Genomic DNA, 25,710 nt, shown 5'->3' with positions numbered 1-25,710 from the left:
GAGACAGTGGCTGCCGTCTGGGTAGGAGGTTCTGGGTCTGTCTGAGACCGCGAGACTGTGGCTGCCGTCTGGGTAGGAGGTTCTGGGTCTGTCTGAGATCGCGAGACTGTGGCTGCCGTCTGGGTAGGAAGTTCTGGGTCTGCCTGAGACCGCGAGACTGTGGCTGCCGTCTGGGTAGGAAGTTCTGGGTCTGTCTGAGACCGCGAGACTGTGGCTGCCGTCTGGGTAGGAGGTTCTGGGTCTGTCTGAGATCGCGAGGCTGTGAGGTCTTGATATATATATATATATATATATAATAGGAATTCCCTGTCCTTAGGTGGTACATATATATGTGGTTATTTAGGTGTAAAAAGGCCCTAGGGAGGGGGTAACGTTCTGGTTTGGGTTAGAAAGGCTCTGTTGAGCGGGTTCCACCTGATCCGAAAACCCAAGCAGAACATCCGTTCAGCCCGTAAGATCTTACCTCTTCTCCCTGTGGTCTCTAGGAGATTACTTGTTCAGGGTCTTATCATCTCCCGGCTGGACTTCAGTAATGCGCTGTTTCTGGGGGCTCCAGAGTCCACCCTAAATAAATTACAGCAAGTGCAGAACGCGGCCGCCAGGCTCCTGATGGATCTCCCTAGGCGTCAGTCTGCCCGCCCTGCGCTGAAGGCGCTGCACTGGCTTCCCGTTAGGGAGAGGGTGAAATTTAAGGCACTCTGTATGGCCCATAAAATCTTGCAGGGGAAAGGCCCTCCTATCCTCCGGGATATGGTGCAACCTTATAAGACCTCTCGTTCCCTTCGTTCAGAGCATCAACATCTGCTGCAGGTCATGAGAGCTAGGAAGGCAAGATCTGGGGGTAGAAGGTTTTCCATCAATGTGGCCATTCTATGGAATTCCCTTCCACTGCACTTACGCTTGGAATCAAATTTCCTCCGCTTCCGCAAGTTGTTAAAAACTCACCTGTTTACTGCTTAATACCGGTGCCTCATGTCATGGCGTTTCATTCTGGATAAGCGCGGGGATGCCCAAGGGTAACCAGGCGCGTTATAAAACTCACTAATAATAATAATAATAATAATACTGAGCAGGAGTTGTGATAAGTACTGATATACAAAGTCTCAACCTGCATGTTTAATTATAAAATCCTATGACAATAGCTCAGTTGTTGTTTATAAAAGGAGGGGACAGACAACAAAGTGCTCCAGAGAACTTTGATGGAAAAAAGGGGTCTATCTTATCCTTATATGTTTTATCTTCCAATTATAATGATAGCATAATTTATTGATACATCATTTGTAGTGTCAGTATAGTGTTTCTGATGCAAATGATCTATAACTACACTGAATAGTGAGCTAGCCATCTAAGAGGTGACAATCAGAATATATCATAAGGTCCCCCCATGTTCTACATCCTATGCAACACGAAATCCGACAGAATCACATAAATAGTGACATGTAGTGAAGTTTTTATTTTTTAAATATCTACTGTTACCTTCTAATCGCAGACTGGGAAAAAACAACCTATTGCAATGTGAAATTATAACTTCCTTAATCTGACCCCCCTCAAGGTTTAGATTAAAGTTACCTCCTTCTGTGGCCCCATGTTTGCCTGTTTTTGTGCCTGCTTCCACTCTCCTAGCCTGTTTTGCTATTAATGGGTGTATGTATCGGGATATGTCCTTCTGCCCTTATGTCTTGTTTCCTGTTTATTTCAGGGGCGGGATCACGACGGCTCTTGAAGAAACTACTTCTGGCAACTGGCGAGAAGTCACAGCTTCCAAGTAAGGAGGCAGGGCACAACTTGTTATTTCCTTTTTGTATGGGGTGGAGGCAGGATCAAAACGCAAGTTTTGAGTGGTACCGGTGGGCGGCTACCACATCCTGCACCTGGAAACTGCAGAATGGTAGTCTGGAGCCAGAGGAATGTCTTGTTTTTCATCCAGGCCGTCATACACGCAGTGGCACTTGGGCATAGTGAATACTGCGTAGATGTAATGGCAGCCAAGCTTAGTCTGTTTGTCTCCATCCCTGCTTCTCTTCCCATTTCATTTGAGTTGGCTTGCCACCGGTTCCCTATGTGGTTTGTCTTGATGCCCATAAGAAGGACATGAGAAGGTGCGTCGCTACCCTGGCCCAATTTAGAGTTACAGATTTCTATCAGCAGCGGGGACACTTCCAACTCTTGGTTGCTCTAATACTGTGATGTGGCACAGTATAAAGCTGTTTTCCTAATGGAACAATACCATAGAGGGGTTGATTGAGAGTTTGCTGGCTGGTGCTCCATCTTTCAGGGTTGTAGATTACATTATCTCCACCATCCTAGCGGAGTAGCATCTGTCTGATTTAGAGATGACCACTTGCCCATCGGTCATCTCTGTACGTTAAAATGAACCGCCATCACAACGATTCCTGTCAATGTACAAAAAGTTAGATGGACGACTGCTGTGGGTTTTGATGGCCATACAGCAAACGTTTTCACATGGTTTTTTTAAACAAACAGCTAAAGCAGTGGTTTGTTTTTGAAAATCATTGTTATATTTTTTCTGTTCCTCACTGTCAGGTTTTTCTTGGCGTTAACAAACAGAAAAAAATACTTTACACGTCCCACCCTACAACGGATGAGCGATGTAATGCACTTCCTTTGATAGCCCCTAATATGTCAGGCCCTTGGAGGAAGCTTGCCCAAGTGGCTCCATCAATGGAAAAGTTAAGGTCCGCCCATCATTAAATGAGGCTGGTGGACTGGGGTTTGGCGAACAGGTTTTCCATTGCGATTGTGAAAGAGTACCCTGTCTGCCAAAACCCCAAATCGGGTTTCTTTGGAATTGGTAGGAATTTGACAAATTATAGTGCCGTGTTTATACAATAATGCTATTGCAGTGCACCATTGCTAGGGTCACTATTTGAAACATTCCCTAAAGGTAATTGTTTCCGTAGGATAATGTGCATTTGTGGCTCTGAAAAGGTGTATTTCTGTGGTAACATGTGGACTTTGAAGTATAGCACATTATAATGTAGTGTTGTTCTACTAAAGTCGTGTATTTTACACACCATGCTGCAGTAGTCTTAAGCCAATGCAATGGAATTATGTTGTACACATCTGTGTAGTGCCGTTTTCATCATTGTGGCACTCTAGTGCTTTCTTGATTTGGGTAGCCTTTCCGTAGGGTGCTGGCATTTCTATCGATTGGTTCTGTTTGTTTAGCAGGAATATGTCTAATTTACTATTGGTTTGTGATGGTTGTTGTGAAAGTAAATTGAGTTTGAGCCAGATGAGCATTTCTATATTATGTTATGTGTATTGATGGGTGTGGAAAAAGATGTTGCCATGTTTCTTTGAGATGATTGGTTGGTTGTTCATTGCTCGGCCTGAGCAGATTGTTTTCTAGACTGGCATCGCTAGTCAGGTATCTAGCAATGATGCAGTGTTGTCTGCGTGAAGGTATGGTATCTTGCAGATAACTTTATCGGAATGGTTCTAAGACGCATGTTTGTGTGATGCTGGAAAGTGCATATTCAATCATAGTGAAGTACATTTAAGACATTTCCCTAGATGTTCGCTTCAGTGCGCTGTAACTCTGGGTTCATACCATTGAACGCTATATTGGCACAGCGGAACATTTCATTTGGTACTTTAATAGTGCACTATTTCTATCGTAATACTTTGGATGATAGCTTATGCGTTCTAATATTCCCATTGGAATGTTTTGTTACGGCATTGACCTTATTTTCCAAGACTTGAAGTGCCACTGATGCTGTATTCTCCATTCCTCTCTAAGCCACCAACAGCCAAAGTAACACTGGGCAAGATCCACGCAGAGAGGCATCGGTATTTAGGGTAAGCCATTCTGAGCAAGCTTCAGTCTAGGAAAACCCCCAGCAAATGTTGAAACATAGAAAATAGGAACCAATGGCTAACACAGACTTGGACAATACTGACTGAGATTGATTGTCCTGCAGTGGCGGCTGGCAAGTTTGCCGATTGGCGGGGCGGGCAAATGTGTGGAGGGGCGGACAAATGGGTGGAGGCATAAAATAGATACAAAACATAAATAAACAAGACATAAATAAAAACACTTACCTGATTGCACAGACACGTCCTCCTCGCTCCGGTCCTCTTCTTTCACGATGTCACACCACAGCCCCAGCTAACCTACTTAACCAATCCTGGCACCACTTTGTATGAGAGAAGCGCCATGATTGGAGGGAGCAGAGTATCACGGCACTCCAGAGGACAGTAAAGGCATCTGCTGGCTGACAACTCAGCTGTCTAAGACACCTGGGATGAGGGGTTTATAGTGAGCATATCAGGCTGGCCAAAGTGACATGCGCACTATAATCTAGTGCACTGGCAGCCCACCACTGCTGCCACTCTGCAGACCATGCCCCTTCCTGAGTCAGGATGGGTTCGCAAAGAAACAAAATGGTAAAGATCATCACCATTTTATTTTTCATCTCTGGAGCTTTTCGGGGGCAGTTAAGTGGGGTGATGCTCCTCCACTCCAAAGGAGCCCCTGCTGTTCAGGGTTTTTCATTTTATTCTCAAACTTGAAAACAGTAATATTATAGAATTCTGTCATTTCATCTAAATGTCAACTTCCATTGTTTTGTCATGGAAGATATGTATTTCCCAAACGTTAAGCAAATGAGTATTAGGGCGTTGGACACATGGAAAATGTGTGTGAGGCATGAGCTCCTCTCCTGACAAGTTAACTGAAGCTTTGGTGGTGACAAAGCACAAGTGTTCTGATATTTCTGTTTTCACAATAGAACCTTCCATTTCACACATGAGGATTGAATCACTCAGATGTTATATTTTTCGAAATGTGTTTTATGTAGCACTTAATGCAGGTGTTTTGGGGGTTTTAAAGGTATAAAAACCCAAACGCTGCTATTACATTATTTTTTAGAAGTCAATTAATTGCCCTCAAAAAGATAAAAGGTTGAGTTGACCTTTCTGGGATTCAACCCCATGGCCAGCAGGTCATATTGGTAGGAGCAGCTGCGCTCAGCTTGTTGAGCTTTCCTTCTGGTATGAACTGATGCTGCAGACCTGTGTAGTGAATCAGCCACTTTTGTGGTCTGACACCCTATGATGACCCTCAACCACCACCATTCTGTACTGACTTAAGTGTGTTATGTTACCTTAGCCTTAATGTAGGATGGGTTTGCATATGCCTGCATTTCTTCTGTCTTTTAGTGGAATAGTCTTTCCACGAATAGAAGGTATGGGATGTTGAGGTGCAGTCTTGTGGGTGGTGACGCACACATGTGCTCAATGTTGTATACTGAGGGATTAAGTGTATAATGTTATATGGGTTAGGTGAATTATGACTTTGACCTATTGGCTTTGACGTAGTCTAATGTCATTCTGCCTTCTGACTTTACCTTGCTTCAAACTTTTCTGTGTGCACAGTGGTGCTTGTAAGTTGTGTGGATGAGAATTATAGGTGCGGACTATTGCCTTTGACAGGGCCTCATGTCTGACTCTGCCTTGCTGCTGCGTGCACAGCCGTGCTTGCAAGTTGTTTGGGTTATTCACATTCAAGGTCTTGGTGTTTTCCTGAGCGATTGTTTTTGTTTAGTGTACTGTGGAAGGCCTTGTGAGAGCTTCGTCAAGACAGAGGCTGGAAGAAGTGCAAATGGAGGAAGAGACTTGAGAGCTCCTTACTGCCATGGGGATGCTTGCTTGGAACTTGGCCAGTTCTGGTAAAATTCCTCTGGCGGTGGGAGGAGGTCTTTCACGAATCTTCTAGTGTGTTTATAGCTGAGGGTTGCAGGCTGAGAGACTGGGAGTTTGGATTCTGAGCGAGGGCAGACGTGTCTATCTCGGATTGAACCCTGGCTTGCTGAGCTCTGATCCCCGGCTGTAATTCCCCCAGTCAGAAGTGGGCAGTGTATGCACCAGGTGATGTATTAAGTTGTGTGGTTCTTTGATCATTGGAGGTGTTTTCTTTGTGGTGTGGCAGGTGCACATCCAGAGTACTCCTTTGCTCTCTATATATGTATATCTTTCTGATCTCTTGCAGGACGTCCAGTGTTCCTTATCTTATATCAGTTATCGCTTGTTTATTAATCAGTATTATAGTTTGCTCAGTTATTGATTCATGCCTTTCGATTATAAGTTTGCTACATATATTTGAATCTTATGCATTTGGTATCTGAGATAGCCTTTGTTTAGAGAGTATTATGTAATAAACCCCAAGCCTTATTCTAAAAGTGATAGAGTCTTTGCATTTTGTTAAATAAAACCCATTTTCAAAAGGTGCTGTTTGTTTTGTCTTGAAGTCTTGCTGTGCCAGGGGTGGTAAGACATGCTCAAAAGTGTATATTATTCAAAGGTGCAGTGGTATATTTGCCTCCCAGGTGGGAGTGCAGGGATTGGGTGTGGCTTATTGGAGAGAAGCCACATTCAAAACATTTTGGCGTAGTCGGTTGCAGGATCTGAACGTTGATTTAAAAGGGGAAGAATTATTTTTTTTTTTTAGAAATTGAAAGCAGACTCTTAGATATCAATTGATTTATTTGCATGGGGGTAGCACATATGATGTGCTGGCTCGTGAAGTAAGCTAATTGTGCTGAGTTAGAATTGGTGTGTGTGTGTTTAAGTGTGGTTTGTACAAAGTGCTTATAAATAGCTTGCTACGTGAGGCAGAAAGGGCTGGATCCCTTTCAAGTGTTTGTTAAGGAATGCATATCAAATGTATTCAGTTGCAAAGTGAATGTAAAATGTCAGAGCAGAACTCTGAAGCGTGGGACTCCTTCGAGTTTAAAGACACCGGAGTTGCAATGAAGGGTGTTAATCAGCAGGAGATTAATGACATTTTAGACAGAGACAGCGGTGTTATTTTAAATGTGTTGGTTAATATGCATCAAACATGTGGGCATTTGCAAAAAGAACGTAGTGAGTTGAAAACAGAGCTAGTTGATGCCCAGTTTGAAAATATATCTTTGAAGACAGAATTAAACGTGTACCAGGCTGTGAAGCTGTTTACTTTGACCTGCCAGAATGATTCAGATGTGCCAGGAAGGAATGTGCAGGAAAGTGAACAGACTAACGTTTTAGGCTTAACGATCACGGGTTGCGGACATAAATTAGACATGACAGTGAATGATACATTTTGCTTAGAAAGAAAAATGCAACAATATGATTTTGGATGTGAACAGCAGATTGTGTACAATTATTACAGGAAAGTGCAGGGAAATGAAAGGTTACTTTTAAATTCAGATGCTGGACAAATGCAGATGATTCTGTGCTTTCTGGCACCAAAAGATACTGGACAGAACAGAGTTAGAGAAAATGTGGTTTGCCTATGGGAGATTACAATGGTTATTAAGTGGCGTGTACAGACAGAAAAACAGTTTGCACAGGATTTAATAGAAGGTCCTGAGGTGGAGTTTGAAACACGAGATTTCCCAGTGAAGGTGACCCATGTTACAAAGGAAATTCATTTGAAACAGTACAGAATGCCAGATGGGCGTGAAGGGATCAGTGAGATCATTCAGGGCTTGACAGATTGAGGTGGTGACAATTCTTGGCGCATGACAGTTGATTATTGGGAATTGGACAAATATATACCTTCCTTGACTGATGCTGTCCCAGATATTGTTACAGAAGTAGCATGGGACTTGATATGTGACTTTTGATATTGCCAATGCTTTTTTCTTTTTGATATATCAAGAGCAGTTTAGTTTTTTTTTCATGAGGTGTTAGACTAATGACAGTTAAGAATTTGCTTGAATTAGTTAGACAGAATGGGGGAGCATTTTCAGATTAAAGAATGTGAAGTCTTGCTGCAGGTCAGGAGAGGTTACAGCTGTTTTTCCTCTCAGACATGTAAAGAGTTGTTCATTTGAAAGCGTCTTTCAGATTGATGTTTGGGAGGCTTGCAGTGAGATCATCCAGTAACGCGAAGAAGAGCTCAGACTTTCTGTGAAGTCTGAGGAGGAATTCCTACGGGAGGGGTCATCTCAGCTCCTCTCCCCGGCAGGCAGGGACAGCTTCTTGGGCATAGATGTCTGGGAGGCTTGCAAAGGCGCAGGTTCTCCTCCCCCCCCCCCCCCCAGAAGGAGAGTCGCAGAGCAGACGAAAGTTGGCAGGAGCGCAAGGCACTTGGCCTTGAAGAAGATAAGGTGCGAGCTAGAGACAGCAGAGAAGTCTCTGTTTGTTATGTTTGGCGAGGGGCCATTTGGTGTCCGCAGAGATTTGTGAAGGGGGGCAGCATCTGTGAGGGGTGCAGTGAGAGAAGTGAGAGAAGGAGACTGCCCCAGCCCTTCTTGCTGTGTAAAGAAGAAGAGAGATGTTACCAAGAATTCAGAGGCTAAAGCGTTGGTAGTATTCTTAGACAATTCCTCAGAGCTAGAGGAGGGCTATGTAGAAATGCAAGCTTTTGAAAAAATGTTTTTTGCAAGAAGAGTGATGCTTGTTTCTTTTTTCAGATTTGCCCAGTTCTCTGCGTGTGAGTGGGACTCCCTTCTCCCGTGTGAGTGGGGCCCTCCCTCTCCCCCTCCCCCCTCCCCCCCAAGCCTGGAGTGATCGCCAGACCAGACGGTGGCGGCTGATGCCTGTGGTTGACCAGACTGGCAGATAGATGGAGAGCTGTGTCCTGCACAGATGGACTGCTTCTTTACAAGTAAAGAGGGATCAGCAGAGTGTGGAACTGTTTCTTTCACGTGAGGACAACTTTACATGCATGAAGGCTGTGTGTCTTTCACACAGGGTACCTGCTTGTGTGACAGCAAAGACACAACAAATGAGAGAACTACAGGATGTGCTTTGTTTTATCAACGTGAAGTTCAGATGCGATGGGAGACGGCTGTGTGTTTTGTCACACAGAAGGACTGTTTTTGGTTTTAGAGAGAAAAAACTGATAGAGATGCTTTGCTTCAATCAGAGTAGTTATTTTCTGAGTTAGAGACTGGACAGTAATAACCTGTTGCTACAATATATGAGTTTGGCAGTAGAGTTTCCAGTTTAACAATTAGAGGCATTAGGTGCATTCAAAAGCTTGATTCATTTATTTTGTGTATTCAGTTAAACGTGTATCCAGATATCTATTAGCTAGAGCTATTTCTAGATGCACCTGAGTTATTGCTTCTGCATGTATTTAGAGAATGCAGACTTTATTTGCTCTAAAGTGATTATCATATACTTTTGATGAGTTTTTCAGTTTTACACTGGAGTATTTTGATCATAGTTGCTTTTTAGTCATGATTTGTTTTGAAATATGTATTTTTGTGTAGCCACTTCAACACATGAGTTCCTGTTTCAACATGTGCTTTTTAGTTGTTGTGCCTTTCAATTTAGAAATGTGGTTTTAAATGATTTTGCTTCCATTGAGATATGCAGTGCTTCAATGATAGTTTTGTTTTTCAGTTATGATATACAGTTGCTATTTGCTTTGCAATGATTTCATGTTTGCAGTTAAGAGATGCAGTGCTTCATTAGATTTTGTTTTTGACATATGTGAATGGTTATGATCAAGGGTCATGGGGTGCAATGTAGTGAATCAGCCACTTTTGTGGTCTGACACCCTATGATGACCCTCAACCACCACCATTCTGTACTGACTTAAGTGTGTTATGTTACCTTAGCCTTAATGTAGGATGGGTTTGCATATGCCTGCATTTCTTCTGTCTTTTAGTGGAATAGTCTTTCCAAGAATAGAAGGTATGGGATGTTTGAGGTGCAGCCTTGTGGGTGGTGATGCACACATGTGCTCAATGTTGTATACTGAGGGATTAAGTGTATAATGTTATATGGGTTAGGTGAATTATGACTTTGACCTACTGACTTTACCTTGCTTCAAACTTTTCTGTGTGCACAGTGGTGCTTGTAAGTTGTGTGGATGAGAATTATAGGTGCGGACTATTGCCTTTGACAGGGCCTCATGTCTGACTCTGCCTTGCTGCTGCGTGCACAGCCGTGCTTGCAAGTTGTTTGGGTTATTCACATTCAAGGTCTTGGTGTTTTCCTGAGCGACTGTTTTTGTTTAGTGTACTGTGGAAGGCCTTGTGAGACTTCGTCAAGACAGAGGCTGGAAGAAGTGCGAATGGAGGAAGAGACTTGAGAGCTCCTTACTGCCATGGAGATGCTTGCTTGGAACTTGGCCAGTTCTGGTAAAATTCCTCTGGCAGTGGGAGGAGGTCTTTCGCGAATCTTCTAGTGTGTTTATAGCTGAGGGTTGCAGGCTGAGAGACTGGGAGTTTGGGTTCCGAGCGAGGGCAGACGTGTCTATCTCGGATTGAACCCTGGCTTGCTGAGCTCTGATCCCCGGCTGTAATTCCCCCACACACACATCCAGAGTACTCCCTTGCTCTCTATATATGTATATCTTTCTGATCTCTTGAAGGACGTCCAGTGTACCTTATCTTATATCAGTTATCGCTTGTTTTTTAATCAGTATTATAGTTTGCTCAGTTATTGATTCATGCCTTTAGATTATAAGTTTGCTACATATATTTGAATCTCATGCATTTGGTATCTAAGATAGCTTTTGTTTAGAGAGTATAATGTAATAAACCCCACGCCTTATTCTAAAAGTGATAGAGTCTTTGCATTTCGTTAAATAAAACCCATTTTCAAAAGGTGCTGTTTGTTTTGTGTTGAAGTCTTGCTGTGCCAGGGGTGGTAAGACATGCTCAAAAGTGTATATTATTCAAAGGTGCAGTGGTATATTTGCCTCCCAGGTGGGAGTGCAGGGATTGGGTGTGGCTTATTGGAGAAGCCACATTCAAAACAACCTGTAGATTCTATCAATGAAAGAATCATTTCCACGTTCCTAAAGGGAATCTCAAAAAAGGGACTACTTATTAAGGAAGCACTGGTCCCATCGACTCTTATGCGAAGACCATTATGTGCATATCAACGGTATCCTCAATCATTTCAATCCTTTTGATCAATGTAATGACCACTAGAAACGGCCTTCTTAATAAAGAGTCAATTAATTGTATTTCATTTTACATCATCAAGTAAGTGCATAACAATAGCATGTTTTTATAAGGTGACAATAGTGCAGAGAGCGCAGCTCATGAGCGAGGTGCAAAAAGAGACTATTTACAAAGTAAAACCACAGCTCATATTGGAGAATCCCTGGCCCTAAGGAACAATCAGCTGAAGCCTGTTGCAAATCACAGTACTTCCCTGAATATTCTCCAACATGTGGACCAAGGGATCTTAATGTCGAGATTTCAACCCAAAGGTTATTTTTAGGATCTTATAAGGACAAACCATCATACAATTGAAATCACCACCTATTGAACTTGATGTGTATCCCAGGTTTACATGTATCTGTTTAATGCAGCGCAATATCCGAATTACATTTTACCAATCCAGCATACGTGCTGGTCATTCATTTCAAGATCCATTTATGTCTCCAACCGGGTTATCAGCTAAGGCAATATTGGCTTGCTAAGAGGGCTGGAAGCGCTTGCAGACCCTGCTGCTGCCTGCATTCAGGGCTTGTGCAATATACAATTCTATAATTAACTTTTTATTAAGAAGGCCTGCCCCAAGTATTCATTACATTGAAAAAAGGATTTAAATTATTGAGAATACACTTGATATGTGCCTAATGGTCTCCACATAAAAGAGTCATACGGGGCCAGTGCTTTACTAATATATAGACCGAGGTCCTAGTGGCATACTGGGTTGGTCTTTGTTATGAGGTATATATACATATATATCTCATAAAAGGGAAGCAAAGACATAGTAAAATCTAGTCTTCAGAGATATAGGCTGGGCTGAGTGGAACAGCAAAGTGTTTGTAGCATGTGTAGCTTTAAATCATGTGCTTAGGGCACTACCTCAACCTAGTGTTGGGTGCAGACATTACATGTTATTTTTGCTCAAATTAGAAGTTTTGGTTTCAAGGTGACTCGTGATCCCTCCCTGAAACCCATAATGCACCAGGACGAAGACTCAATCTTAGTTAGCTGTTTTTTTCCACCATCGGGGGAGGTGCTTTTTAAGCTATGGGGCCATCGAGCTACAAAACTAATTTTTTTGACTCAAGTGACCAGAATCACCTTATCCAGCTTTGGAAGAACATGTCAAATGATGATGACTTGAATTCGTCTGGGACCTAGGTTGTGAGAGAATGACTTGAGGGGCGAGGCTGGTTGCAGTTTTGACCCAAGTGCAACAGTGCGTTCCTGTGGTCAGACCACCAAACACTGTGTTTCCAATCTTTGTTAGCCCATGAACCACAATGAATCTAGCTATTCGGTCTGTCTGGCCCTCAAGAAAAAAAAGACTATCAGATACAGACAAATTGGTGAGTGTATTATAAAATGCAAACTGATGACTCTCCTGGGACACTGCTGTGTTTTGGATCGGAGGACATCGTGTTAACCTACTCGAACGGGGAAGACCAGCCTGGAATTCCTTGAGCGGGTCAACCACATCTAAGTAAGTTCACACAACTCTTTGCTGTATGTGCAAAATCCTACTTGGGAAACCAATCTCCACATAGGGCTTTGCAAGATATATAGCTAAATGTATTCAGATATGTTATACTAAAACCAAATGCACTCATCACACTGTGCCTGGAACACATTTTTGCAAAAGAGAGACACAATTGCTTTCTTTGGAAACATACCACTCACAGGCATCTCTAAAGTTGAGAGTTTGTCCATACTACACACTTGAACATACTACTCTGTGGACATTCATGCCTGAAAAAAAGCACAGGTTGGTCTAACCGTCTTAAAAACTTAACTCCACAAGCCACCATTTCAGGGGAAAAGCACTGCATTTTTAGTCTATGTAAAGCATGTGATCTACAGCGACACATTCTACGAACTGCTGGTAACTTGTGCTGTAGCTTCATGTGCTCCCTCCCACCTCCCTGGATACCAGTAGGCCTGAGCGAAATTTAAATTACGCCATGTAATTGGTGTCATTTTGGCAATTTGTTATTGCTCTTGTTATGCAAATTTTCAAAATCACACCGTTAAGCCACTTTGCCTAATTACGTGCCTTTCATGCTAAAAGTTTACAGCAAACTCACAGGAGCGACAACAAGTGGCTGTTGTTTGATGTGCTTTTGTTTCAAATTTAAATGAAAATGCATTTTGCGCTAAAATATAGGACGATATGATGGGTTTGCATTTCATGTAATCATGCATAATTTAACATAATTATGCAAGAGCAAATTACGCTAATTTTGCACACCTCTAGATAAGAGCTGATGCTACAATAACTTTACATTACATGCAGTGGCGTAACAATAGCCCCGCAGAACCTGTGTCGCAGGGGGCCTCCTCCAGAACTGTGAACAGGTGGGCCAAAGAGATCCCGACTGGGTCCGGGACGTGGGGAGACTCCTTCATGCACTTTGCAGGCCCCCCACCCCCACAGGTTTTGTTACGCCACTGGTTACATGCATTACAGATTCTTACGTAATGCAACTATACACATTATTGTACTGCTTTGTTTCCCTGCACTTACTTTCGAGATTCCCTGTTGGAGAGAAGAACACAATGTGAGATGGACATCCTTGCCCGGTGCATTCTGGGTTTCATGGTTTGCTGGGAGGGATAGGAAGTCATCTCAAAACCAAATAAAAACAGCTTGCAATGTACACAGCCAGCTCTAGATGGCAGGAGTGTGCAAAGTATATTGAAGCTATAGCACTAATATTGAAGCTATAGCACTACAAACTAGAAACGGGTACCAAGTAAGCAAAATGGTTCCTTTTTGGAAACGTAATAAGTCATCATTTTCATACAAAGTATATGTATGGCAAGAAATATGCTTAGGTGGTTGTCTGCATGACGATGTACACCCTAGCATACAATAATCAGACAAGCTTTTGCTCAATGTATTTTCCGTACAACTTCTAATGCAAGGGTCTACAACCTTTTCTGTAGTGAGAGCTACTTCTGATTAGAGAAAATCATTGTGAGCTACTGAAGGCTAAGCAACTTGTGCATTGTTACCAGACGCCCTCACACCCAGCTTAATTGGCATTAAGCCTAATGCCCATACGGCCAGATGCTATGCTTTGAACAAAATACTTTTACTAGGGGTACTATGACAGGTCTGCCATGTGTCAGAGAGCGTGGTCTTTGGAGATGTATGAACACGCGTGCGTATCAATGGGATATATGTGTACAGAGAGACTGTCATATGTACTTGTGGCACAGGCCATACCTTTCACCATACGTGGCACTGTTACATGTATAACAAAAATGGGAAACATTTTTCTGCACATTAAACTTCTCCAACCTAAAAAAATGGCTCTATTTTCCACTAAATAAATATGGAAGAGTATAGAGAAAATTAAACTGAAAAGTTAACTTTGTTTATGTGGATTCCACAAAACTCATCATTTTGATTTTCTCCCATTTTCAAGTGTGACATTTACAAACACCAAGCATCTTGCTACCAGTGACCTGTTGACATGGTGCCATATTTCTAACATCATAATAAATTTGTGTAAATGGGAGGAATTCTAAGTGAATTACATCAAAAAATAAAGTAAATCTAAGAGGTATTTGGCTTAAAGTGGAGAAAGACGTTAATACTTAATGTTTCATAGAAAGTTTTCTTCACTTGAAATTTCTTCCATTTGAAAAAAATCATTTTTTAGTTATAAGTACGGCACAGTGTTTACTAGCCACTGGGAGCAAAACGCCTGATGCTTGTAAGACACTTGGACATGGGAGAAAATCAAAAAGTTAATAGTTAAGGTATCATTTCATTTTCTCCTATTTAAAAGCATTCAGAAACACCATTTTGTTCTCATTCTCCAATATTGAATCTACAAGGACTTTTATTTAGGATTTAAATACTTAAGTGCCTCACCTCTGTGACCCTGCCTGGCCCGTAAATTTGCTCATATGGCTCATCTATATGCAGACTGATGATATTGTAAACACATCCTTCCTTTAATATTAAAAGAAAAGTGTGACCCTGTGCTTATTTCAAAATTAACTCAAAGCTGCAAGCTACTTTGAAGGTATCTGGGAGCTACTGATAGCTCACGATCGACTGGTTGGAGACACCTGTTCTAATGTCTCGTGGTGAGTGGTGGCTGCTGCACACATCCGGTTTCACAGTGCTCACAAAATATTTTCCTATCCAACAAGTCTCCTGAAACCAAACACTATGCAAAAATCATACCATAAACGAAAGAAAATACAAGATTTACTGGAAACCTGATTATCTGGGTTTAGGTGAGTTTACAATTGCATAATATTTGCCTGGGTTGAAACTTTGTAACAGCAAATTGGTCGGGAAGTATAAATTACACTTGTGCGCTATCGAGTCTGCACAATGTGCACAGCAGATCCGGATGTAGTGGGTTCCATCAGTGCTCTCTCCCACTGCCCCCTTCCCTGTAGGTGTTTATATACCTTATTACTGAAGACAGCTGTGCTAGGAGGAATGTTCCAATGTTTCGGATGTCCCTTCTGTCTTATCATATTTTCTTCATGTTCCTTTCTCCACGTTTGTTTCCTCTCATCAGGTGTGGATAAGTCCAGTTTTTAATGGGTTTAAACTTCTGTCTGGAGGTGCACGTAGTTTGAGCTACTACGCACTATGTGAATTGCACGTAGCACAGTGCAAAAACGCGTAGCGGGCATTTTTTGCTTGCTCATGGGCCTCAACGTCAAGTTGGCAACCACGAGCGAGCAAAATCAGCATCCCGGCGAGACTTTTTCCTCGTTCGCGATCAGCAACATCAAGTTGCCGATCGCGAGAGTGGAAAATAAACCTCCCGGCGAGATTCTCAACGCGGGGAGGTCAGGTTTCTCATTGCGAGTGGTCGCGTACACTCGCGACCGCTCGCGATGAGAAACTACCAGTCCGCGTTGAGAAAGCTGCCGCTCATGTACATATCTACTTGAGCGGCAGAAAACGACCGCTTGCACTGTGCAAGATGCCGTTTGCAATGATTGCACAGTGCAGACAAGCATCCGGCACTGTGCAATCAGTGCGAACAGTGTTTCCCTACCGCACTACGCAGTTCACGTAGCTACGCATAGCATGCATGTGCGAAGTGCACTTCGCGTAGCTACGCGTAGCGCTACTATGCAAACTACGCCCAGGGTTATGTGGAGGAACCAGGCCTTTAAAGCAGATCCTGTAGATTAAAAGGATTTCTAAAGCTATTCTAAGGGCTCGTCCATAATGCTTATGAGACCCTCAGGAAACAAAAAGTCCTACTATCAAAGGGGAGGATGAGTTGATTTCCCCCAGAGATTTATTTAACATCACTTACTGCATTACAAATTTCTAAGGTGCTTTTCATGTCTTCTCTTGTGCTCCAGGCATGGTGTATTTTCTTGTCAGATGTGATGCGTCGTATTTGTTGTCAACTGTGACTTTGTGGGCGTCAGTCTTTCTGTTGGGGGTAGGAGGAGCGACAATGTGCCTGTCATGGGGGTGATGAGACCCTCCAAGCCTGGTAAATCTTTTGCTTTTCCCGAATAGAGGGCTGCGGTCTCTTCGAAAGCTTGGCCTCCTCTGACTCCCATCTTGACTGTGTTTTCTCCTTTAGTACCTGCCAGCAGCTGCAGCTATGCAGGGAACATACATCCCTCAGTACACAGTTGTGCCTTCCAGTATCTCCATGGAGGTAAGCCAGCCGCCTTCTATTCCCAGAGGCCATGGAGACACCGCAGGGCCAGCAGGCAGACCTCAGCTGCACATACCTCGAAGCTTGAAGTTTGGGTTAATATCACCAGGGAGAGCTGCAGAATCATGCCATATTGGACTGGAATTGACAGCACTGCAGCCCCCCACCTTTTAGGACTGGGCCACACGTAGCTCTGCTAATGCACCTCTATTCTGACCAGCTTGTGCACCCGCGTGCTGCTGGCCAAAGCAATCCCCCCTGGATGCTCTTTGTGCTATTTCACCACCAGAACTCAGTGCACCTCACCTCTGCCCTTTGCAGCCCTGCTGCTGTTGCACCATGAGCTGTATAAGCTGTGTTGCAAATGCTCCTCAAACCTGAGCTGAGCTGACTGGGACTCATTTATTGCTCTGCTAGTGCACCCTAGTTCTGGTGTGTATCCCCCTACAAATCTTTCAGCTCTCTGAGCTATGTCAGTGCACCCCTTTTCAAGAGCTGCATTTGTGGGAGGGTGGATGGTTTCTGCATGTCCTTTCAACTTGTCTTTTTGTCTTTTAACCGCACACAGGACAGTAGCTGCCAGCCTCCACAGCCAGTCACCATGGAGAACGCCTCCAAACATGCTGCCAACTCCTACCTGTAGAAAGGGGTGAGACCACACTGCTTCACCTCCCAGCACATTTTGCCCCTTAGCATTATGGTAAATGCAGTTCATGGTACATGCTTACTTGAATATTTACTGGAGTATTCCACCACAGTGTGTGCAGGTTAGTGCTGTAAATCTCTAGACACATGTTTCTGGATATCATCCGTCATCAGTAGAGATAAAAAGAAATTTAATCTGGGGTTGCTGAGCAGGCTGCCACAATCCTTTAAGGTCGCAGTACCTCGCACAGGCTCACAGGTGCATCTCCACAAGCTTGTCAGTTCAATGGCTCATGGGAGCCTTTTCAAACAGAAAGGGGTGATAGCACACTGCTTCACCTCCCAGCACATTTCGCCCTTTAGCATTATGGTAAATGCAGTTCATGGTACATGCTTACATGAATATTTACTGGAGTATGCCACCACAGTGTGTGCAGGTTAGTGCTGTAAATCTCTAGAAATGTGTTTCTGGATATCATCCGTCATCAGAAGAGATAGAAAGTAATTTAGTCTGGGGTTGCTGAGGAGGGTGCCACAATTCTTTCAGGTCTCGGTACCTCTCATAGGCGCACAGGTGCATCTCCACAAGCTCGTCAGCTCAATGGCTCATGGGAGCCTTTTCAAACAGAAAGCGGTGGAAGCACACTGCTTCACCTCCCAACACATTTCGCCCCTTAGCATTATGAAAAATGCAGTTCATGGTACGTGCTTACTTGAATATTTACTGGAGTATTCCACCACAGTGTGTGTGCAGGTTAGTGCTGTAAATCTCTAGACACGTGTTTCTGGATATCATCCGTCATCAGTAGTGATAAAAAGGAATTTAATCTGGGGTTGCTGAGCAGGCTGCCACAATCCTTTTAGGTCTCAGTACCTCTGACAGGCACACAGGTGCATCTCCACAAGTTCGTCAGCTCATTGGCTCATGGGAGACTTTTCAAACAGAAAGGGGTTTGGAAAGGCTCCCTTGAGCCATTGAGCTGACGAGCTTGTGGAGATGCACCTGTGTGCATGTGAGAGGTACTGAGACCTGAAAGGATTGTGGCAGCCTGCTCAGCAAACCCAGATCAAATTTGTTTTAGTCTCGACTGATAACGGAGCCAGGTCATGCGCTTAACTTCACCAGTAAATGCCCTCCCTGTATGTTCACATTCCCAAAAACAGTAGATGTTTACACTTTCTTTTGTAGTGCTGGTTTGTTGAAGACTGATTAGTTTAATATTCCTCTCCAGCAACACAAGTGTGCAAGAAACAGTGCAAGCTCCAGAGAAAAGCTGACCAAAAATTAGAAACGCGGAAACAACCTAAAGCAAGCAGTAAACAGCTGTTACTTGAGTGGGTATGACCAGCCTGTACCATTCTGTCACAGCAACAGGCAGAAGCAAGCAATACTCAGCTGGCAAAGAGACAAAAAGTGACAGAGTCTAGCTGGCTCAAGGACAGGGAATGCTGCCCACATAGCACAGACATGACATGTGATTGTTTGCGTACTCCAGCAACGGCTTACAAATGGATCACAGCTAGGAAATATTTTGTAGCACATGTTAGGAATTTAACGAAGCAGGGTAGGTTGCTGAGAGTAGCCAGGGGAAAATGTATTCACCAGATGGAAACTCAGTAAAGAGGACTTTTCTGTAGATGCCCTAATGAAGCCATAAGGGAATGCTGCTTTCTAGCAAATAAAACTCCTAATTTTGCTTTGCAAACAATCAGAAATGGAGTGGTTTGCCTTAAACTACAGAAAGGAAACAACACCAGACAGGAGAATAGATTTAAGATGATTCAAAGCTTGTGCTGGGATGGCTTTCAAACAGGAAGAAAAATAAGCAGTGAGTTCCAAAATAGAGGTTGTGGCAGATTCTGCGCTCAAGCTGACCTCCAGCCTGAATGTCGAGTGGAAGAAGGGAAGATTCCTTGCAATGAATTTGCAACCAAAGCTGCAGTTCTACGAGGGGATTTGTACAATTCTATGTCAGGACCGGAGGCGAGGATTATGCTATTCTTTCTCCACTTTATTGAATAGCAGTCATTTTAAGTAAACAAAACAAACTACTATTCCCATGAAACATAGGGAATACAGAAGGAAAATAATAGACTGTCCATAGGTAGAGCGTCTCCTCTCCTCTGCACCAATCACAGGGCTCCGATGTGGTGGTAGTCCTCTGTTACTGTCCATTCCCCCTCTTTCTTTGCTGCTTGCAGCCAGATAAGTCTTATTTTACTTCACTCTGAGTGATTTGCTTCCATTGTGCTTGTTTCTTATCAAATTGTGCGGAACTGAAAACTTTCAAGTCCATTCCAGGCCACCATGTTGGAGAGCCACCACTGAATCTCCTCCTTGGCTTCTGTCGAGAGGGACACTTTATGAGAATAAGAATAACCCTTGCGAAGGTGTTGGGCCTCGAGGTGCTGAAGAGCCCTGTAGTGAAGTGGCCCAGGGAAGATGGCTTGAATTGATGCCGATAGGAGACCTACGATGCGGGCCAGCTGCCTGAGACAGAGTTGATGCTGTGAGAGCACTCTCCTGAGCTTGTGACGTATTTTCGTCATCTTGCGGTAGGGAAGACTGAGAGTAGTCGCCACGAAGTCAATCGGAAAACCCCAGGAAAATGACCCTCTGGGTAGGAGTGAGGGTGGGCTTTGCTTCGTTAATCACGAAGCCCAGACTTTGGAGTAGGTTGACCGCTGCCTGGAGCTGACGAGTCAAGGCTGTGGGACATTGCGCCATCAATAAGATGTCGTCCAAGTAAACTATGAGTCTCATTCCGGACGCTCGCAGGCGCGCGATTACCGGACAGAGAACCTTGGTGAAGCACCAAGGAGCGGAAGAAAGACCGAAAGAAAGATTGGTAAACTCGTACGTCCTTTCTCACCAGTGAAACTGCAGGAACCTCCAGTGAGGAGGAAACATGGTTACCGTCAGATACGCGTCCTTGAGATCGAGGCTCACCAACCAGTCGTTCGGCCTGAGCAGATTGCGAAGAAGATGGATTCCCTCCATCTTGAAGTCGCGATAAACCAGCCACTCATTATATTCGTGCAAGTTGATGATGGGCCTTTGACCCCCGTCCGTCTTGTCCACCACAAAAAGGTTGCTGATGAAGCCACGGGATGGGGTAGGGTTTCTACAACAGCCCCTTTGCCCATAAGAAAACGTACCTCTTGATCGACCAACGCGGCGTCGGCACAGGAAAACTCGAGAGGTTGAGGCGGGACCGGCTGGAAGGGTTCCCTGTGAAACTCTATGTGAAACTCCTGAATAGTCTGGAGAACCCAGGCAACCCCTGTGACAGAAGTCCAGGCCTGGAAAAAATGAGCCAGACGGCCCCCCCACCTTTAGAAGGGAAGAAGGGAGAACACTCACAGGAAGAGCTGGAGGTGCCACCGCCTCTACCGCCTCAGTTCTTGCCTCGCCGTCCTCGTGTAGGATAAAAGTTTCCAAATCTGGCCTGGTTCTGGTAATTTCCCTGGTTGGAGCCTTGCCCTCTGTGCTGGTTAGGGCAGCCCGACGAGCGCCCCCTGCCTCGGCTGGCCCCTTGGAAAACCCGAGGGCGAAACACCTTCCGTATAGAGGATTGCACCCTGTCTAGAGACGTAAAGGTATTTACAAAGCGTCCCAGCTCTTTCATAAAGGGTTCGCCGTAGAGGCCTCCTTGGGCGATGGGGCCTGCCTCGGAATCCGCCAAATCCCCAAGCTTGGGGTCGTCTTTAATTAGGAGGAATCTGCGCCGTTCAGTCGAATTCGCGCAGTTGGCATTTCTAAGAAACACTACGACGCGCTGGGCCCAGGAGGAGAGGTTCAACGGGGAGATTTATGACCCGAAAGATTTGGCTTCCTCCGCCATATCAAGGATTTTGGTAATGGGACCCAAAGCGTCCAGGAGCTAGTCTTGGCAAGCCCTCCAAGATCTGTCAATGCCCTTCTTAGGGTCTTTGACGATTTTTTGAAGGAAGGTTGCCATGCGTGAATCAATGTCAGGGGTGGCCGCTACTTTACCTTCTAAGTAGGGTCGAGGACACTCCACCCTAAGATAGTTATGAACTGTGGCTTCTAACGGCCGGCAGATGCGACTGGCGACATACTGGGCGACCTTGTCACAGGGTGCCCAGTCAGAGGACCAAGGGTGCAAGATGTCATCAGGATTTAACATATCTGCGCAGATGTTCTGATCACCAGAAGCAGGCGCAGAGCTTGAAAGACATCAGGGACGTGAAGGGCTAGCGGCGTCGTCATCATCCCCTTGATCATGGTCCCCCGGAGCAGTGGGTGTCGCTGGTGAGGGATTACTTGCCAGGAAAGCCTGCTTAAGGCGAGCAAAGGCGTCTGTGTCCACCCCCGCATTTGTGGGTCATTTGGCTGGTGAGGGTTGTGGATCAGCAGGGGCTCCGCTGGAATGAAGAGAGGCTGGGATGGCCTGTGCTGCTCTGGCCTGTTTATCACAGGCCTGTTCAATTTCCATGATCAAGGGGATGATGACGACGCCGCTAGCCCTTCACGTCCCTGATGTCTTTCAAGCTCTGCGCCTGCTTCCGGTGATCAGAACCTCTGCGCAGATATGTTAAATCCTGATGACATCTTGCACCCTTGGTCCTCTGACTGGGCATCCTGTGACAAGGTCGCCCAGTATGTCGCCAGTCGCATCTGCCGGCCGTTAGAAGCCACAGTTCATAACTATCTGAGGGTGGAGTGTCCTCGACCCTACTTAGAAGGTAAAGTAGCGGCCACCCCTGACATTGATTCACGCATGGCAACCTTCCTTCAAAAAATCTTCAAAGACCCTAAGAAGGGCATTGACAGATCTTGGAGGGCTTGCCAAGACTAGCTCCTGGACGCTTTGGGTCCCATTACCAAAATCCTTGATATGGCGGAGGAAGCCAAATCTTCCGGGTCATTAATCTCCCCGTTGAACCTCTCCTCCTGGGCCCAGCACGTCGTAGTGTTTCTTAGAAATGCCAACTGCGCGAATTCAACTGAACGGCGCAGATTCCTCCTAATTAAAGACGACCCCAAGCTTGGGGATTTGGCGGATTCCGAGGCAGGCCCCATCGCCCAAGGAGGCCTCTACGGCGAACCCTTTATGAAAGAGCTGGGACGCTTTGTAAATACCTTTACGTCTCTAGACAGGGTGCAATCCTCTATACGGAAGGTGTTTCGCCCTCGGGTTTTCCAAGGGGCCAGCCGAGGCAGGGGGCGCTCGTCGGGCTGCCCTAACCAGCACAGAGGGCAAGGCTCCAACCAGGGAAATTACCAGAACCAGGCCAGATTTGGAAACTTTTATCCTACACGAGGACGGCGAGGCAAGAACTGAGGCGGTAGAGGCGGTGGCACCTCCAGCTCTTCCTGTGAGTGTTCTCCCTTCTTCCCTTTTTTAAGGTGGGGGGGCCGTCTGGCTCATTTTTTCCAGGCCTGGACTTCTGTCACAGGGGTTGCCTGGGTTCTCCAGACTATTCAGGAGTTTCACATAGAGTTTCACAGGGAACCCTTCCAGCCGGTCCCGCCTCAACCTCTCGAGTTTTCCTGTGCCGACGCCGCGTTGGTCGATCAAGAGGTACGTTCTCTTATGGGCAAAGGGGCTGTTGTAGAAACCCTACCCCATCCCGTGGCTTCATCAGCAACCTTTTTGTGGTGGACAAGACGGACGGGGGTCAAAGGCCCTTCATCAACTTGCACGAATATAATGAGTGGCTGGTTTATCGCCACTTCAAGATGGAGGGAATCCATCTTCTTCGCAATCTGCTCAGGCCGAACGACTGGTTGGTGAGCCTCGATCTCAAGGACGCGTATCTGACGGTAACCATGTTTCCTCCTCACTGGAGGTTCCTGCAGTTTCACTGGTGAGAAAGGACGTACGAGTTTACCAATCTTTCTTTCGGTCTTTCTTCCGCTCCTTGGTGCTTCACCAAGGTTCTCTGTCCGGTAATCGCGCGCCTGCGAGCGTCCGGAATGAGACTCATAGTTTACTTGGACGACATCTTATTGATGGCGCAATGTCCCACAGCCTTGACTCGTCAGCTCCAGGCAGCGGTCAACCTACTCCAAAGTCTGGGCTTCGTGATTAACGAAGCAAAGCCCACCCTCACTCCTACCCAGAGGGTAATTTTCCTGGGGATTTCCGATTGACTTCGTGGCGACTACTCTCAGTCTTCCCTACCGCAAGATGACGAAAATACGTCACAAGCTCAGGAGAGTGCTCTCACAGCATCAACTCTGTCTCAGACAGCTGGCCCGCATCGTAGGTCTCCTATCGGCATCGATTCAAGCCATCTTCCCTGGGCCACTTCACTACAGGGCTCTTCAGCACCTCGAGGCCCAACACCTTCGCAAGGGTTATTCTTATTCTCATAAAGTGTCCCTCTCGACAGAAGCCAAGGAGGAGATTCAGTGGTGGCTCTCCAACATGGTGGCCTGGAATGGACTTGAAAGTTTTCAGTTCCGCGCCAGATATCGTTATCGAGTCAGACGCCAGCAGATCTGGCTGGGGCGCGCGATGCGGCAAGTTCACGGCTGGAGGTGTGTGGTCACCACAGGAACAACAGTTGCACATCAACTGTTTGGAGCTCTTGACGGGGTCGTTTGCTGGACCAAAGATTCAGTTTGTTTCTGTGTCCTGCTCAAGATGGACAACGTATCGACAGTCCGATACATCAACCATCTCGGAGGCACGCGGTCGAGAGCGCTCTCAGACATGGCGGCTAATTTTTAGCAGTATTGCCTGGACCATCATGTGTCCGTTACAGCGAAATACTTGCCGGGTCAGGACAACCAGATAGCGGATTTTCCCTCTCGCCATTTTCACACCGGAAGTCTGTGGAAATTGCACCCAGGGGTCTACGCGGACCACCAGAGCATCTGGGGTTCGTTCTCAATTGACCTGTTTGCCTCCCGGTTAGATCATCAACTTCCCCAGTCCTTCAGTTGGAAACCGGATCCCCTGGCGGTGCGTACGGATGCATTTCTTCAGAACTGGAGGGATGAACAAGGCTATGCCTTTCCCCCATTCACAATGCTCAAGAGGGTCTCAGCCCACGTTCGACGCCAGAATGCAGACGTAGTCCTCATTTCCTCGATTTGGAGGGCTCAAGTTTGGTTTTCGGTTCTTCTGGAACTTTCTTGGGATTCTCCAATCCCACTCCCCTGCTTTCTGACTCTTCGTCTCAATCTGGACAACATTGCCCACCCGCTGATAGTGCAGGGCTCTCTCACCCTGATGGCGTGGCAGATTACAGGAGACGCTGGGCGGTCCTGGGCCTTTCGGGAGCAGCTGAGAGATTCATGTCAAAGGCATGGGCAGATAGTACCATCAAACGATACCGGTCTACTTGGAGAAGGTGGCATCGGTGTGTGCGACGGAGTCTCAATCCCGTGGCAGCAGATGTGACCTCTATCTTGAATTTTTTGGCCAGCCTGGCGGAGGAGGGCTTGGCTTAAAGAACCATTAACACCTTCTGTTCTGCCATCTCGGCGGGTCATGCCATGGTAGAAGGTTCTCCGGTGGGCGAGCATCCTTTGGTCTGTCGTCTTCTTCGGGGCATTTGTCTCTCTCTGCCTCCTGAACCTCGTTACTCCCATCGCTGGGATGTTAATCAGGTTCTAAACTTGTTCCTTTCCGGGCAAACTAACAGGTTCCTCTCTATGAAAGTTTGTTTTTCTCACAAAGCAGCCGAACAGGCTGTTCGGCTGCTTTGTGAGAAAAACAAACTGTCAATGTGGACTATTTTTTTCTCTTTTCTCTTGCTTGTGCACAAATAAAGGCTCATATTGAAAAATATTTCCAGGCATTTTGCAATCACTAAAAAACACAACTACAAATCTGGAGGAGGAGTCTGTCTCATACTTAAGTAATATGTAAATAATGAGGTAAAAAAGGTTCAACACCTTGAGAAAAGTCTCCTCATCACCTGAACAAAGGCATTAGGACTCAGGCTGGGACCTTTTTGAACCTTCTATTGTAAACTCTCCTCTCTAGGAAAGAACTGTCGGCGAAATTGGCAATGCTTCTGTGCCTTATTTCCTGCAGAAGGGTTTCGGACGTTAGGACCCTGGATGTTTCCAGCAGGAACTTCTCCCCCACGGGGGTCACATTCACAATTCGAGGATGAACGAAATGTGGGACGAAGTCCGTCTCTTACCCTGCGTTCCCGGATTACACGAAGTTGTGTGTGGTCTCTTGCCTCAAGGCATACGAGGAAATGTCGGAGGAGGTCCGCCCGCCAGGCGAATAGCAATTGCTTATTGCACTCAAAAAGCCTCATAAAACGGTCTCTTCCCCCACCATTGCCCGATGGGTAAGGGGGATGATGCAGGAAGCTGAAATTGACCTTCGGGCCTTCGGCGCTCACTCTGCTAGAGGTGCAATGGCATCGAAAGCATTTACCCGGGAAGCTCGTCTGTAAGACATTCTGAATGCAGCAGACTGGTCTTCAGACTCTACCTTAAGGCGGTTTTACTTCAAACCGATTATTGATATGGCTCACTTGGTGGTGAGCAAGCTTTA

The 25,710-nt window shown here is 45.5% G+C and overlaps 1 pseudogene; it reads left to right on the top strand.

The window, feature by feature from the left end:
• Nucleotides 1-17,213, top strand: part of LOC146833105 (RNA-binding motif, single-stranded-interacting protein 2-like) — a 153,348-nt pseudogene extending 136,135 nt beyond the window's left edge.
• The last annotated feature ends 8,497 nt before the right edge of the window (nucleotides 17,214-25,710 follow it).

The sequence above is a fragment of the Triturus cristatus genome, chromosome 4_2, assembly GCF_964204655.1.
Source record: "Triturus cristatus chromosome 4_2, aTriCri1.1, whole genome shotgun sequence".
In the NCBI taxonomy this organism is placed as follows: Eukaryota; Metazoa; Chordata; class Amphibia; order Caudata; family Salamandridae; genus Triturus; species Triturus cristatus.
The sequence above is the reverse complement of the archived record's forward strand: the minus strand, read 5'-3'. Positions and strand labels throughout refer to the sequence as shown.